Below are 17,972 nucleotides of genomic sequence, written 5' to 3' on the forward strand. Positions count from 1 at the left end.
GATTGGGACCCTAAGTGGAGTTCCCTTTTGAAATCCTAGAGGCTTCCACTTCTACAAGCTAGAAATGTTGAATAGGTACTTTGATTTATGGCATCTAGAAAAGCAACCAACTCAAAAAGAGGGAAATGAAAAGTTGATTTATGGCATTAGTTGTATTCATTACCCTCTCAAAAGAAAATGGATTGCATCACCTCCAAATATTGGTATTTAAAGTCTAAGAAAAAGCTCCATTACCTTTCAAGCTTCAGATGGCATTGTCCACTTTTTCATGGCTTTTCAAAGAGTTCCAGTAAAAGGTAGGACCCACTGCCTCACTTGATACTTGATTGTCATACATGCTCCATTCAAGAGACAAAATAAAACAACTCTTCTAGCATATTTTTTTCTAGAAGTAGAACCTTCAAGAACACATAAGACGTTTGCACATGTCGACTTGTGCATCAAATTCAAGTGTGGCCCCATGTGGCTCACTTTAAGTAAGTGGGGCTTAGATGATGAATGGGATGATGCCACAAAAAGCATTCCCTTCTAAAGGGTATTCTTTAATCTCCTTAGCTTACATCATCTGCTCTCAATTCAAAGAAACTCAAAGTGTTTTTCAACTATATATTGTAGACTTGTGATAGAAAGAGCCATTTACCATTATGTCACCTCCAATTAGCAAGAACCTACAATCAATTAAATATTTTTCTATGACTGCATGGATCTTCTCCTCACTAAATTTCATAGCCCAAGGGGTTAACTTCTAGAAATCCCTACCTTGAAGAGGTATCTGTAATTCTATACCTTATAGATTCCTTTTGGATTTTAGGATATGACATTTTGTGACTAAGTTAACTATTATGTACATCTCCATCTAAAGCCTAGTTTTTGTTTATCTAGTTTTCACCTATGATCTTAAATTTTGATAAATATGTCAAAAGACTACAGATTACATATACCAAAATGTGATAGTAGAATGTCATGTGCTAAAAATGCTTCTTTTGAAAAATAAGTGCATACACATTCAAGTCCATCGCATTCAAGAGGAGGTGGCTCAGCAGATTTTAGTAGAGCTAGTTTTGTAAGATACAACTCTATGATCCTAGTTTGGACTCATTCAAACTCATTGAAGTGGTCGCAGCCTTGGCTTTATGGTGATGTCCTCCTTTTGTTTTTTGGTGGGATCTTCTGCTATTGTTTAGCTTTGATGTTTTGACTTTGGGAAGTTCAAAATCCATTAGGGCATGGAGAATGGCTAAATCATTCTCAAAGACATGGTCTTTGACATGGAGAAGGGCTAAATCATTGTCAAGACATGGTCTTATAACTAAGCATTTTTAGCCTCTATTTTAAGGTCCCAGGAAAAATCTAAGTCATTATTGTCATTGATAGCTTCTTTAGGATCACTATTCCTTTCAAGGTCAACCATAAAGAATGGCACTTCTGGATCTAGTGGCTCTTCATGTATGAGTGGGAGGTCTTACTTGCATGACCTTAGCATCAATTTGTGAGAAGATTGGATCTAGGGTATGGCAGTTGTCAAAATGGTCGCCAATTCTTGGATCCAGTTGTTGATATTGATTTGTGTATCTCCAACTAAGGCATGTTGTTATGGGAGGTCTAATTTTCTTGAGATCATGATTGAAGAGGATTCATCTAACAATCTAGGCACAATGGTTTTTATTGCTTCTGTCCTAACATGACTCTTACTGTTGTTGTGTCATAATTTTGTATTGTCAATCTATCAATCTCTCAATCATGAAGGACTGATGATTCATGCAATCAACGACGTCCAAGCAAGATTTGATAAGATTTCGTGGGGAGATCTAAGATTGTGAACTGAAGAGTAAAGTGGACTCCTATTACTTTTTTGGATACTCCATCCACTATACCCAAGCGTTTTGCATGTGAATCATCTGCAAGTCATATGTTGAAATTAACCTTTTGCATTGGTGGGAGACCCCATTCATCATAGAGATCCTTGGAAAGGACACACACCTACTCCACCATCCACAATGTCTTGGATCTCATCATATGCTTTATGGATCAAAGGCACGGTGATGTTGCATATGTAATCTCTTTCACCCATCCACACAAGGAAATTTTCTGCCTTCCATAGGGGGAGGGAGATTTGCTAATTCAATCCATCCTCTAAAACTCTTCAGATATTAGGACAATTTTGTAAGAGAATTCCAATGGAAATGGCCACATGGTAACTTAGAATTCTAGAGAGTATGACACCTTCTAGTTGGTGTGGGGGAACATTATGTTGTGGATGTTGTTGCTAGAACAGAGGCTCGATCACAATGTCCATACTTGGTGGGGCCAAGTCAAGGATTGGATCTTGTGCTTTCTTCTCAACCTCGAATTGAGCTTGTTCTTTTTCCACCCATTGTCGAAGTGCTTGAAATCGATCCTTCTCCACTTCTGCATTAGGGTATGGAACTTCTTTTATTTTAAGACCTGGAGCTGATGTTGATGTGCTTGGCTGCTCATTTCTTGGTGGAGGTATAGGAACGTGTGCTTTATTGTGGGGAGGTCTTCTTGATTGAATTGGAATAGTAGGCCCCTTGGTTGCCTCTTTTTGTTTGGCATGTAATTACTTGCACATGTTGTGATAATATGCTTGCGGGTCCTAGAGTTTGATGGTCTACCCCAATAATGCCAATTGGGATGTCAATCTTAGCCTCATTTTGTTGTGGGACCTTGGTTTTCATGGGACAATTTACAATCATGGCCAATGCCACAATCTCTACAAGGTGGTTTGAAAGTAGCGGGGAAACCACATAGAGGGCATTCTATGATCCAGTGATTCTCTCCACAACCATAGTACTTGATTGGCACTTGATATGTGTTTGGCCAAACTTAGTTCGCATAGATAGGGATCAAACCTTTTGATTCTTGCACATAGTACACTGGGTGCTCAGCTTCATAATCAAATTGTGAATCCACTTCCTCGGCTTGAAGTTGTTGTATTGGAACTATCAAACAAGTTGGATTTGGTGCTCTTGGATATTATTGCGGATTTGGACTTCTAAGAAATTGCAGGACTTGGATCCAAATGGGAACAAGAAATTGCCTTGGAGCTGGTGGGGATTTTGTAGGTGTTGGTTGCCTATATACTGGGATGGGTGTCATCTGGTATTGTTGAGGTTGGGATGGGTTGATGTGCATCTTGAAGATGCAACTATTTTCATCATACCCAATGAGACTGCGCACATGTGGCACCACAACATTTGTGTTGTATGTGGGAGTTAAGGGTCTCTTTGTTGAGTGCCTAAAATCTCTTTAATGAGTTGTTTTTGTGTGTCTGTTTGCTTGTGTAGAGTCTTAGGTCTTCTATATTAGTTGTGATTGTGGATCTAAGTTGAGTTGTTATCGTGGTTTAGCTTGACTTATTGAGGTGTTTGTTGTTTTAGTCTTTTTACCTAGCAAGAGTGTCTAAAGTTTTCCTTTGAAAGTGAATTATAATTGTTAGTTTTTGTTTGAATCGAAATTGCTACTTATTTGTTTGAAGTAATCAAAATTTTAAAGATTCTTACACTTTCTTTTGAATGAATATTGAATATTCTCTCAATAGAATGTGAATGAATGAATCGTAATTCTACTTATATGTTTGAAGTAATTACAATTTTAAAGATTCTTACACTTGCTTTTCAATGAATATTGAATATTCACTCGATAAAATGTGAATGAATGCTTTCCATGTACATTCACTCATCGCATTTACATTCAGTCATTCTTACACTTTCCTTTCTTATGGACCAAAATGCCAGGAATTTGACATTACAAAAGCCTCGAAGCTTTTGGTTGTCCATAGAAGGAATTTTTACTCTGCAAAATCATAGTTGGTTGGTCGAAGATCAGGGAATGTTGTTGCTCTCCATGTGCCAAAGAAAAAAACCACGATGTAGTAGCATTACATAGGCGGTTCAAGATATTGTCTTTGCATTTTTGACTCAGGTGTTTCCCAATAAGAAAGATGTATGTCGAAAGACATTAGGAAAAGAAATCTACGTGAAGCATCCTATCCATCTTCTCGAGGAACCTCAGGTCAATGCACTCACATTGCTTTGTAGCTTTCATAGGACCGCTCTTAGGTACTTCCAATAGACACAACAGTGCTTTACACATTCATTGTCCCCCATAAATTCTATGGATTTTTGGATTGCTTTGGATTGAGGTGCTTTTTTACTACTTTGAAAATGTTTTGTGGCTACTAGGGGCCATAATGAAGATCACATGCAATAAAGCTACCAATTCTTGGTGTTTTTTAATTGCTTTATAACTGCTTGGGGTCATTTGGACTCCCACAAGCTGGGGGCCACATAGATTCCTCTAAGCACCATTTATAACTGCTTGTGGAACTCTTTCAGAGTGTTTTTAGAATGCTTTATGGGCTGGAGCCATGATAAAGTGCTTTGAGGATGTTTGAGATTGCTTTGAGAATGCTTTGTGGTTGGCTCGGGGGGGTCACTCATCGTATGTAACCCTATCACGTGAGTTCAACAAAAGGATATTTTTTATTTCTAAAATTTACAGAAATAAATATACATAAGGGACTATTTAAAATAGTTTTGGAAAAAATTTACAGATTTGTATAGAAAAGGGGTACATTTTATTAATGAAAAATTTACACAGATAAGGGATTTTAGAAATATGCCTTGAACGCACGTGGTATAGAGGATTTATACATAGTGACCCCCCCGAGGTGGTTGGAGCCATGATAAACTACTTTGAGACTATTTGAGGATACTTTGAAAATGCTTTGTGGCTACAGCCATGATAAAATGCTTTTTGACTGATTGGATCCATAATGAACTACACTGAGAGTGTTTTCAGATCCCTTTCTAATTGTTTGGAGCCATGATCAGCTACTTTGAGACTCTTTCTGAATGCTTTCTGAGACTGGGTGTGGAGCCATGAAGAACTGCTTTGAGCATGCTTTTTGAATGCTTTCTTACTGGTTTTGGATCCATGGTGAATTGCTTTGACAGTATTTTTAGACTGCTTTCAGATTGTTTCGAGCCATGATGAACTGCTTTGAGAGTGTTTTTAGACAATTGCTTTGAGACTGCTTTGAGTAATTACTTTAACATTGCTTTCAGTAACTTCATTGAGACTACTTCTAGTAAGTGCTTTAAGACTGCCACAATGCACAAAGGGGGAATAAAGTGATATGATAGTTTTGGCCACAAAGAAACCTATGGGATGGCATGATGGATTGCTTTGAGAGTTGTTTTAGATTGCTTCTTGACTAGTTGGAGATATCATGAGCTACTAATGAGAGTATTTTCACATAGTTTCTTTGAGAGTACTGTGAGTAAATTCTTTGAGACTTCTTCCAATAACTGCTTTGAGATTGCTCACAATGCACAAAGGGGGCACAAAGTGATATGATAGTTTTGGCCACAAAAAAACCCATGGTCTAGCATGATGAATTGCTTTGAGAGTTGTTTCAGATTGCTTCTTGACTGGTTGGAGACATCCTGAATTGCTATGAGAGTGTTTTAAGATAGTTGCTTTGATACTTCTTTGAGAAACTGCTTTGAGACTTCTTTCAGTAACTACTTTGAGCTTGCTCAAAATGCACAAAGGGGGAACAAATTGATATGTCAATTTTATCCACAAAGAAACCTATGGGATGGCATGATTGTTGGACTTGTCTAGAGTCAACCTTGGCCTTTGTAAAGTGGGTGAGTCTGTGATGAGAACATTATTGTTATTATGTAATGAGAGCACAATGCCGGTGATTTTTGTTTTGAAAGCATATAGTTGATAGTTTGTGTTACTGCTTCTAAGAGCTCCCTTGATTAGTACATTGCCATAAGTTGAGCTCTTCTAGCAATTCAAGGACACCCTTCTAGAGAGAGTCTATAGATTAGATTTCAACAACACTCATTTGAGTGCTTGAAGCCCTATTTTGTGAAAAAGTTGAACATTTCAGATGATTTTTATCAAGGATGCAGTCAATCAGATAAGGACGTAGAGTTTTGGTCTTCATTGAGCATCTTGCAACTATGACTATGAGATATGCAGAAACACCAACGATTGCAAAGCTTTTTGATAGGCTTATAAGGATGTCACTCCCCTCTGGGAGTCTATTGTGTGCCCCAAATTTGTTGGAGTCACATTCCACCATTGTCAATGTCTATTGGGTGAGTGAAAAAAATGTGGTCCAAATAACATGTCATGTTGCCCTCATGAGATGATTCAAGTTTCCAAAAAGGTGATGGTGAAGGTCTTCCAAAATGTGGACATAGGAACCACCGTGAATGGGAAAAAGAAGCAAAGGAAAGACCTTGTGAGGAAGGAGATGGATTGTAGTGATCTTATATGGTTAATGAAGAAGCACCTCAAAATATTCATCAAGCATTGCTACACTTAAAAGTGGCAAGCTGAATAGTCCAAATAGTGCGTGCTATGATTTCTTGAAGATGTGGTAGTTTTAGTGGTTAACTTCGCAGAAACTACTCTTTAAAGGAGCAAAATGAGATTTAGTCCATGCACTGGCACTCCAGCCAAGTTGTAATGTTTGTGCATATAACATATGTTTATATTAAAAGTGAGGTGGAGAAGACATTCCACTTCTTTATTTTAGATGACAAGGTGCATGCAACCCTCTTTGTCTATCTGTTTTATGCTACATCATAGGTGGTTGACAAATCAAGGGTTGGAGCTTACTAGGCATTAGGTTTGGTTAGATGGTGTAGCCTCCCAATTCAAGGCTAGAAGGCTTCTATTTCATATCTACATTTGAACAACTCATAGGTTTTCAATTAGCATGGAATTTCTTTGGATTTGGGCATGACAAGGGAGAGCATGATGGAGCTAGGGCTATTGTGAATAGAGCATTGACACATGAACAAGTTAAGGAAAATGGAGCCACCTTAAATTGTGCATTCGATGTGGGTTTCTTGAACCAACTTGTCTCATGGGGATCAAGCTAGCTATGCATTGAAGGAAAGGAACGTAGCACACATGGGACTGTCAATCTATGCCTAAGACACAATCCATGCACTATGTTAGGGGAGCTACACAAGGGGCTAGCAAGGAAATAGCAATGAAATGGTTGTCATGCTACTGCAATGCCTATATCCAAGAGTCTTGGAGAAAGTGGACCAATAAAAATCATGTGTCCAACTGGGTGTATCACATCAGTGTTCCTAGTGATGATGAGCACCTTGATGAATATGCAGGGCATCATGATGCGATTAGTGATGCTCTTTACATGGGGGACAATTTTGCATTGAATGTAGAGGTAGAATATGAAGAAGGTGCCACCTTCTACATTTTGAAGTGTACCAAAGCTAAAGAGTGGAGCGAAAAGGCTATGCAAGATGGTTGGGTCAACATAATAGCAAAAAAATCCTATATTGTGAAGGGTTTATTCTATGGCCATCAAGGTCACCACCACTATAAGCTTCTTGATGATCAACCTGAAGTCTTCTTATACCATCTTGTTAGGTCAATCAAGTTTCCACTAGAAGCCATTGAGGGAGAGAACTTGTACTTTCTTCCACTTGAAGTGTATGAGGCAGTCTACAATGGTATGCCTTATGATCTTTAATATATTTATTTCCATACCTTGCTTTCTTTTCTAGCAATGTTTCTTTGTTGCCATATCTTAGACAAGGGTGTTGGTTGGTCTGTGTGCTGGTATATATATTGTCTGTGGATATGTAGTATCATAATAGTGAATGAGAAATTCTTTTATTAAAAAAACAAAGCTATGTGAGTGCTTTGTGACGAGTGCTTGGAAATGCCTACTGATCAAGGCTTTGTGAGACTGGTATGGAACTACTTGGTGGTGCACTATGGGTGTTATAAGACTTGGAAGTGCTTTGTGATAGTTATTTGAGTGCTTTGTGACTGTTGTATGACTTGTTGGTAGAGCTTTGTGATAGTTATGTAAGTTCTTTGTGACTTCTTTTGGTAGTTCTTTGTGAAAACCAAGCAGTCTCATAAAAGTGAAAGCTATGTGTGTACCTTGTGACTACTCTATGAGTGCTTCATCAGTGCTTTGTGACTGTTATGACACTACTTGGTAGTGCTTTGTGAACTTTATGAGACTTCTTGGAAGTGATTTGTGACAATTATGTTAGTGTTTGTGACTGTTATATGACTACTCGGTCAAGCTTTATGATAGTTATGTGAGTGCTTTGTGAATACCAAGCAGTCTCATAACAATGAAATCTATGTGAGTGCTTTTTGGCTACTATGAGTGCTTTGTTAGTGCTTTGTGGAGATGCCATCGCGGCCAAAAAAACTCTTTTTTACGATTGTGTGGAGGAACCAACACATCGGTCATGTCGAGAATAAGAGTGCGGCATTCCACATTCTTGCTCTCAGGGATGCATTCCACGTTCTTGCTCTCAGGGATGTAGTAGTAGTCAAGTGGAGGGGGAGGTAGTGCATAACTACTCTCACAATTCAAGAGTGGTATGGAAATATTGCCACTATGATGAATCTATTGGAGCTTGGCTTCATAGACCCTATGCACTCTCCTTCATTGATCTATAGAAGAACCACAGGCTTGTGCAACACTCATCTTGTGTCGGATTTTGAAAGGACCTTTTACGTATGTGATTAGTGAAAATTCATTGTCACCTAAAAAAACCATGACATGATTATGTTCTTTTTCATAAAGTGACATGATTATTTTCTTGCTCATTGTCACCTAAAAAAACATGACATGAGTGACATCTTCATCTCTTGCTCTTCCATAAAACATTCAAAGATACAAGCCTATGTTTCACCCAAAAGATCCTTTGATGATACAATATTTAAAAAGACACAAGCCTATGAAGATCAAATACTTTAAAAAGATACAAGCCTATCTTTTTAAAAGATATAACATAAAAATTTCAAAGATACAAGCCTATTGTGATCAGATATTTTTAATGTGTAGCTGGTACAAGGAACTCTCTCAACAAGTTTAAACAGGACATGGAGAACATACATGGAAGAAAACCTCTGACTACAGTTAGAGAATCCAAAATACATTGGGTTGGCTGTCACAACTTGTTACATGAGGGTATAACCCAAACTTTATTAAGATGCCACTCATAACATAAGGGTACAACCCACACTTCTAATGTACAAGTTACAGTCTCTTGTAGGCTCGTGGCCTATGGGCAAATGCTATACTTGCTTTTTGCTTTGTTACAGGGCTCACAACCTTTTTAGCATCACTCGATGCTCTAAGCCTTTTCCCCCTAGTGTTAGGCAGCTATGCTATTAAGGCATAAACACAAGGGTTAGTCCTTAAGCAATGATACTAAGGGGTGTGTGGGTGTTGCATGAAGGGGTGTCAACCTCTCTATGTATACGAGTACATACAATGTAGTTACACAAAGTTGTTCATCCTCTCTCCCTTCTTCCTTCATATTGTAGCATTGAGAGTCTCCTGTTTGCATGCTTTTTCGGTGTAGGGGCCCTTGGCCTCTACACATGGTGATTACAAGTTGCCAACTCGCCTCCTTTTCGATGTTTTGTGTATGACAGTTCTTTGACAGTCCCTTTAACCACCATTAGGGGAGATTTGGGGTCTCAAAAGGGACTCATAAGGAATGGATTAAGAAATGGATTAAGGTAATGGTAACCCATGGGCTAAGGGTCTCCTAGCATTTACTCAATTGGCATGGGTACCTTTATTTTAAAATTGATCAACCTTAGCCCTTGGATGGAGGTGGATGGTGTATGGTGGATGAATCAAAGGCCTATGATGCTCAAATTGCTGGGAGGAACCTTTGGTGGGATCCAAACTAGAAAAGGTTGACAAAATAGATGTGTAATAAAGAGGAAGAGTTTGCCCTTTGTTGTGGACCATTCGATTTTGGATAGATCTAATGGTGTAGATCAAATGATCAAATGAAGGGCCTAGATTGAGGTGCATTTTAGAGGGTGTAGATGGATGCATTGAGATCACCGGTTGAGATTCAAGTGCATAATAGATGGTGCAAATTTGAGCACCTTTTTCTTGCATCTCCACCCTTCGATCTCCTTGAGATCAATGGCTTGGATTCCAATGCCTTTTCCTTGCATCTCCACCCTTACATCTATTTCTAGATGAATGGCTTAAAATGATCCCTCTTCTCTTTTGATCTCATCCATTAGATCCTTGCCATTTTCAAGGGTTTAGATTTGATCCTTCTATTTGAATGTATCCCTTGGATTGTAGATGAGATCCATGGCTGGGAGTGAAGATCATGGGTCTAAAGCATGGGTGAGAGGTCTCCCCACCCATAAATGCTCAACATGTCCTTTTGTACACTCCAATGTACCATTGCCCCACACAAAGGAGCACTCTCATTGGTACACCTCAAATCCCTCTCTAATCACTTGAAATTAGGAAACACTAATTAGAGGCCCTTTTGAGACACCGAATCTCCCCTAATGCACTATCTAACAGTCTGCCCTTTAGGCTATTATCCTCGGTGGTTGTAGCATTTGATATAGGGTGAGTCCATCTATGACAGCCTCAAAAGATGGGTCACTAACAACTACCTTTGCCTAAACCATCTCTACTTCACCTTCCATGTGAAGTATTTTCTCTTTTGTACATTGGAGCACAACAAGCCCTGGGCTTGGCTTGCTAGTCTCACCTTGTGGTGTGCTATCCAACACAATTGTAGGTTCATCAGTAAATGTATGTGCAGGTGCATGTATTCCAAGCTTGAATAATGACCCCTCCTGCAAATTATCGTGGAAGATTGCATTTGATCCAAGAAACCCACACCATGGGCTTAGTTTTTCTTTATTGTTATGTTCTGTGCTACCTGGAGGTGAAGGTTCAGCAAAAAGCATGTGCATGGCTTCGCGTCTTCCAAGCTTGTCAAATGACCCAACCTATGAATTATTGACAAAACATCCAAAGAAACATGTAAATTTTCAAATGGAGATTTAAGAATCTGCAAAAAACACATACAAAGAAATGTAAAAAACACATAATGCAGTGCCCAAAACAAATATAAAGCATTACCAAAAACATGATATAAACTTAGTGCCAAAACACAAAGTATGAGAGAGCAAACACAAAGCACATACAAAGCAGGTAAAGAAATCACAATGTAGTGGCATGTCACAAATCAAATAGAAAGAAGTGATAAGGTAGTGAAATGTAGAGCCATGGAGTAACAATGTAGTCACAAAGCACTACCAAAACACATGCAAAGCACTCCCAAGAAGCTACAAAGCACATCTAGAGAACTTTCAAAGCACATGCAAAGCACAAACAAAGAAGACACACATAGTGCCACAAGCATTGTGAATGTAGTGCCAAAGCATTAACAAAGAAGTGCCAAAGAGCTGATAAAGATTTAACGAAGCAGTGCCAAAGCACAAGCAAAGCAAACAAAAAAAGAAAGAAGTGCCAAAGCATTCACAAAAATTGCCAAATCATTGACAAAGCAATGCCAAAGCACATGCAAAGAACAAACAGAGCATTCATAAATAGAAAGCAATGCCAAAGCATTGAAAAATCAATGCCAAAGCATAAATAAAGTAGTGCCAAAGAATTGACAAAGCAGTCACATTCCACACACTAGGGAATCACAGAGCACATACAAGGCATGCACGATGCATTGGCATGTCACAAAGCAAGTAGGAACCAATGCTATAGCAATCTTGTGCAAATTCAAATCATGCATTGATCAAGCATTGATAAAGCAATTCCAAAGCACATGCAAAGTACAAACAAAGCAGTCACAAAAAAAATCGGTGCTAAAGCATTGAAAAAGTAGCAGTGCCAAAGCATTGACAAAGTAGTCACATTCCACACACTAGGGAGTCACAGAGCACATACAAAGTAGGCACAATGCAGTGGCATATCACAAAGTAGGTAGAAATGGCAGTTACAACTAAAGGACTGGTTTCATCATGTTCTGAAATTGTCAGCCCAACTAGACATTTAAAACATGGAAGGTGTCCAATCCGTTAAGTTATGTAAATCCCACCTCTGAGAACTCTTGCAAATGTGCTAAGAGAGTGCTTATTTAGCACATAGCTTTAAGCACAAAAAGCATACCAGCCAAACATGCGTACACCCCCCTATGAAATACCAACATGATGCCATGTACCAAACCATCACTAAGAAGACCTAATTGACCACTAGGGCCCTCCCTACCAGAGAAATATTGGTTGAGCTCTGAGACAAAATCTTGCACCGCACACTCTCTAATACTAGGGCAATCTGATGCTTTGCTAAAATGTCCATGCCAACCTAGTAGCCTAGATATTGCACTGTGTGTCCCCTTGGAAGCCTACAATATCCAGGCAATGCCCCCTAAGCCTAGATCTCTTGGACCTCCTTAGTTTTTATGGGTTTCCCAATAATTTGGTCCTATTTATCATGGCTCTCTAGGCCAATAAGTACATTGCTAGGGCTCCCCTACCCCTCGAAGCTCTCCTTGGTGCCCTCCACAAAGAGTGTTGTGTCATCTACAAGCTTCAAATCCAAAAGTTCCTCCTCCTATAGTATCAAGAGCCGCATCTTAGTGAGGCTTTCTACCTAGGAAAGCAAAAAGTAGCCCAAAGTGTCTCCTACAAAGAGGAAGAAGAAAGGGTCAAGGGAGTAGCCTTACCAAACTGAGCAAGAAAGAGCAAAGGCCTCTCCTATGTGGCCACTAATGAGCGTTTGAGTGGCACTCCTTGCATATACAACTAAGACCCCTTGAATACATCTCTCCAAGAAGCACATCCTTTGGATTGCCCTCTAAAAAGGACCAATCCACCCTATCATAAACCTTCTTGAAATCCAGAGTAGGATCATGATAGGCTGAGACTCCTCCCATGCCCAATCTACTACCTTCCAAAAGGTTAAGATATTTTGCTAGATGCTATATTCCTAAACAAAATTTGCCTACATGTAGTGGACGATATCACCAAGGTGAGGACTCAATTGCATGGTCAAGACCTTGGCTAAAGTCTTGTAAGTAGTATCCGCCAAGGTTATTGGTCTCCATTAGTTAATATATGAGATAACCCCACCTCAAGATCAAACAAATGTAGCCTCAAGATCAAACAAATGTAGCCTCAATTCAAAGACTTAGTAAGAGATCTTAGGAAAAGATCTCTTAAAAATCCATTTGAAGGGGTGACCATATATCCTCCCAGAAGCACCTAAAGAATGTCGAAGATAAACCTTCCTCCCCTAGGAGATTTTGAGGTGGGAAGATCTTGAGGGCCTCGTAAAGCTCCTCATCAGTGAATGGTGCCTCTAGCTACCTGGTCAAGCTCAAAGAGACACTATGAACTTCTAATGCCACACTACCTCTCAAGATGCAATAATGTAGAAAGACTCCTCCCCAGATTGGAACAATAGTCTGCAAATAGAACTCTATGGTCATCTCAAGGGTCTCTTGTCGATTGTATGCATCTGGCTGCTTGCATTCTCAACCATTGAAGCTAAGTCCTAGCTAAATGGTCTAGCTATATTGTCTCTTATTGTACCTAACAGGATCTAAAAGTGTGAGAAGAGAAATCGGCTCATTGGAACTCCATGGTCTAAAGGTTGACTCTTAAACTAGTTTATGAGTCACAATGAGACTAGATCCTACTACCTTAGGTGCCCTATGAATGCTAAATCCTATCTCAATGCTCTCTCTCATGCTTGTAGCATGTACCTTTGATGAAGGGCCTAGGGTTGAAGCTCAAGGGTTGCACTACTAAGACACTCTATGTACCACGTGCATTCAAAAAAAAAACCATCAGCTAAAATTCCCCCCCCAATAAAAACAACCCTCTTTACTTATGAACTAAGTGATGTTTTTCTAAAGTTGAATTTAAAAACCCATCCTGTTATTGTAATCTTGTTAAATTTTTTCAAAAAGTTCAATTAAAATACCTCCTTTTGAGTGCACATGGTACACTAAAATTTTGTGAGGTGAAACCCCAAGGATTTAAGATCCACACTACTCCTTTGGATTGCATCTATGACCCAAGTAGCCCACCCAACTACCCTTGGGTGAATACTCTAGCTATTGCCAAAATCTCAAAGACTACCTCATGCATCTCCTCCTTCTGAAGTAAAGCATTTGCAATATGAAGCCCCTTCCAAGGGAGTCTCCGATGGGCTGCTCTAATTGAAGCACAATCAAGAAGTTATTTGACATTATGATGCCTACCAAAATACTTGTGGAACCCCCTCTATGCATTGCATGATCCCCTAGATAAAACATATCAAGGTGCTCTAGCAAACCATCATGCCTCCTAATTGAAACCCCAGGTGCATTTCCTAAATCCCTAGATAAAACATGTCATGGCATCAAGGCTCTCCTTGCATTACGAGAGTAAATCAAATCCAAAAATGATGATGTTGATTTATGCCTTTCCATTTTCACCATATCTTTGCTAGCAATTCTCCCTCTTGCCACATGATGACCAACAACTAGATATTACTAACCCAATTCATACATATTTACAATCACTAGAGCCTTTTGAGCAAGTTGATTCATCATATTGACATTTATGGGTTTACTAATGAGCTTTGATTAATCCTATATGATTTACCATAGTTTCTTGCTTTGATAACAATATTTATGGTTCATTGATAAAACGTATACATCTGGCATAGGTTCATGACTCTAACATTTATGGCTTTATTACTTCAAACCCTTGCAACATGCAAAGACTTTGTTGATATCATTGTTCTAATAATTGATAAATAATTTCATTAATCAAGGTTATTATGAGGAGGAGGACAATTGGGGGACCATCATTGGAGGTTTCCCTCTAATGGCACATTGAGGGAGGACAAGTGGGGGAGCACAGTTTGATGCAATTTTCCTCTAATGGCATGTGTTTTTAAAAATATAACTAGTGTAGTCCCAATCAAGATTAGCAATTTGGTTCTTAGTTAGTGGTAAGGCTCCTCTATGAATGAGTTGAGGTAGTGAGTTTTGTTCCTTATTCATATTTTGAAGGTTAATATGTACCGCCACTCCCCAAGTGAGATTAAGCTATACCCTTATCCACCCAAAAAAGGTAAAAAATTAAAGGATGTTAGCCATAATCTCAAAGGAATAATGTGAATCCTCCTCTCCCATGAGAACAAATTAATGTGAATTATACAATATAGGTATTATGGACCAAAGATATATGTGTAATGGGCTAAATTTCAAAGGGGGAAAATTTCATTGTGAGCTTTTTAATGCGAGCTTTTTTGGAAATTTATCAAAGTTTGTGAGCTTTTTTAGAGTCCCATAAAGTTTTTACATCATAACTACATCTAGAGTTTGTAAATGATATACATTGTTTAAATGGAGAGAACCCTTTGAAGATGACACGTGGAGCCTTGAAATTTTTTCCAATGCTTTCTCACAGTACAAACTGTTTGGAGTTAAACATTTTAATGGAAAATAATGGGTATTGTGCCAATATGAAAGTTTTTGAGTCACCACTACATTCAAAAGATCTGGTGTTGGAAATTTCTATGGACAAGAATGGCATTAGGAAAAAAGGGAGCTCATTTTGGGGCCCTATAAGAAATTCTCTATTTTCTCTTTTATCTCTTCTCTAAAATGTGGAGAAAGCAATAAAATATGGATATGTCGGTTCAGGACTACAAGTGTGTCAATCTAGGCAGGAATAAAGAAGTCCTTTTAAATAACTGAGAAGATGTTGCATTAAACTCTCCATATAGATTCCACATCTCTTTCGATGGCATTCCAGAGGTCTCTCATAAAGAACCCATCACTAATCTTATTTTCCAAATATTTGATTGGTTACCAACTATATCTCTCTCTTATTTTGGCACTCTTCGTAGTCCAATATACATCGTAGCATTCTATTTTGATAAAATAGACACCACAACGGAAGGATCCTTTCTCTTGTGGATGGAGGACTCTATAAAAAGTGCAAAATATATGATGGACACATACTTTTCAAAGATACCACCTGAATTTGTAAGCACCTTTATTGCATGCTGTTTAAGAAGATCTAAATTCAATGCATTGGTATAAAAAAGATTGAAAAAATCCTTTGTATTTTATTGCAAATGAAAGAGGATAGTTTGGCTCTGAATATGTAAATAGCTTCAGGGAAAAGACAATTTTGAAGCTATTAGAGGTCTCTTCCCCTTCTCCAGCACCACCAGACCAAATGTTCCATATAGGAGAGGGCTCAAAAGGCCTTGAAGATGTCCGAGTTGAACAAGAGGTTGAGGTGGCCAACAAAAATGTCCCTATCACTAGCCATCTAGAAGATATTCTAGAAGGCGTTGGTGTTGATCACTTACTGGAATAATTCTCAAAGGATGTGGAAGGAGAAGCCTGAGTTGATCCTTTCTAGGCAGAGCTACCAAAAAAATGCACGAAGAGGCAGGGACATCAAAGCAGCACGAGCCCCTAGGGCGCCAACTCCCTTTAGTAAGAAAATCTATCAAAATCTTGAGTATGAGATGAATTTAAAAATATGCCATGAGTAGAAATTTTTCAAATTAACATGGTTGTGTTCTACACTAAAAGAGCTTCAAATATGTCTTTACACCTTGAAATTTGGGTAACACATGAAAAAGTTGCGTTAATTTGAAAGGAGATGGGTTTTCATATTTTAGTGTATTTTTTGTTTTACCCCCCCTTATCCAAAAGAACCCCCCCCCTTTGGGCCTCTCATATTATGAAAAATATGTACAAATCTTAAAATATTACATATTTTTAAAGGTATATACCTTATATTTTGTGGGAGGGGGGACATTAAATTTTCATATTTTTCCCTTGCATATTTGAAAATTTTTTAAGAAATCCATGCATATTATATGTGGACCTTGTCCCCCCATACCCTAGATTTTGGACAAGGTAGTAACATATTACATATTAAGTTGGTGCCCCAGGCATGAGAGCTCGAGCCCATGCATAACGAGGCAAAGCCATCAAAGCAACACTAGCCCGAGTCGATGCACGAGGAGGCAGTATGATTGCAACAGGACGATATCAAGCCCACGGAGGAGTCAAGTCATCAGGAGGATGTACAGGAGTAGGCGCTTGACCAGCATTTGAAAGAAGCTAAAGACAACTCTTCTCAGAAGTAGTCTCCACTACGAAAAAGTCAAGAGAAATATTTTGAGCAACAGTAGAAAAACACATGATACTTGTACTCATTTTGTATTAATACATCACATGTCAACTTTTTTCTTTTTGGATTGCAAGTAATACCTAGAGTCAATAGCTATAAATTAACTCTTCTATTTACAATGTCCTTGTATTGAATTTTGCTTTTGCTCCTTTGTAGTATCTGCAAAAATAAATTTTCAGCAATATCATAACTTTAGAAGTAATACATGAATGTATCATGCAAATGTAAAGAGAAAATATTTAGGAGGAACACAGGGTGGAAACCAACTTACTTTCCTATTGTTCAAAATAAATGAAAATTCTTTGTAGACATTGTTCTCATTCTCCATAATAATGTCATTGTGTAACATAGAGAGAGTGCAGCATTGTCCCAGTGAGATGGATGTTAAAAGGATATCATTCTCAATAAATCTATTTCAATTATTAGACTTGAAGAATGCTTGTTTTGGTCCATTGCCACAAGTTTTGTGCCTATCATCCTACTGTGTTTATAGTAAAAAGAAAAAATAAAATTTTGCAAGAGTAAATCATGTACTTAATGTTGATGGAGTTATGAGCAACCTCACAATACACATTGTAGGCCACCATTCTATCCCAACCATTATCCAAAAATTTTGGAATTGTAATTTCATCATATCCTTTTGCTGTGAAAGTCAACATTAACTGGATAATCCTGAAAAAGTTCTACAAGAACTATAAGTGGCATGAAAACATTGATTTTAACTATCCTGGTAGCAATATTTGGTTTCACGAAATGTTGTAATTCTACATATAGTTTTGCTCTGTATGATTCTGTGATGCTGCCATCAGGGACTCGCCAATCAATTGTATTCCAAGTTGGGAGATCTTGCTTTTTTAATAAAGTGTGTGAGTGGGCATTGTCCATCAATTGATAAAAGTGATCATTAAAAAAAAAAC

This window comes from Dipteris shenzhenensis, chromosome 24 (genome assembly GCF_047967505.1).
Source record: "Dipteris shenzhenensis isolate YYH24624 ecotype China chromosome 24, Dip_SZ_1.0, whole genome shotgun sequence".
NCBI lineage: Eukaryota > Viridiplantae > Streptophyta > Polypodiopsida > Gleicheniales > Dipteridaceae > Dipteris > Dipteris shenzhenensis.